Source organism: Eurypyga helias, unplaced genomic scaffold, assembly GCF_000690775.1.
Source record: "Eurypyga helias isolate BGI_N326 unplaced genomic scaffold, ASM69077v1 scaffold33351, whole genome shotgun sequence".
NCBI classification, from domain to species: Eukaryota; Metazoa; Chordata; class Aves; order Eurypygiformes; family Eurypygidae; genus Eurypyga; species Eurypyga helias.
This window is the reverse complement of record NW_010233340.1, coordinates 6,326-6,630: the sequence shown is the minus strand read 5'-3', so window position 1 is coordinate 6,630 and position 305 is coordinate 6,326. Positions and strand designations below refer to the sequence as shown.

The 305-nt window shown below is 46.6% G+C and overlaps 1 protein-coding gene across 1 annotated transcript in view; it reads right to left on the bottom strand.

Annotated features, from left to right (window-relative positions):
• SNRNP48 (small nuclear ribonucleoprotein 48kDa (U11/U12)) overlaps positions 1-305 on the bottom strand; it is a gene marked incomplete at its 5' end in the record, with an annotated part of 5,515 nt that overhangs the window by 624 nt on the left and 4,586 nt on the right. The window lies entirely within an intron of this gene.

Sequence of the window (305 nt, the reverse complement as noted above, 5' to 3'; positions counted from 1 at the left end):
CGTCTGCCCTACACACCAGCGATAAGGCGGTGTTTCTTCTGCACAACAGCCTAAGTCTTTGCTCAGACACAGGTCCCACACACCTATGCCCTTGTTGATGGTATTAAGTGTGGCCTAGATTGCTTTTCTTTTGCCTAAAAGTATGTCCAGAACTACTGAAGAGCAATAACATTGTTCTGAATCATTTGCCATGGAAAAGCTATCTGTATATACATACAGTCACTTGAGTAGATGCGGCTGAATGTGAGCTGGCAGTGTGCCCAGGGGGCCAAGAAGGCCAACAGAATCATAGCCTGCATCAGAAC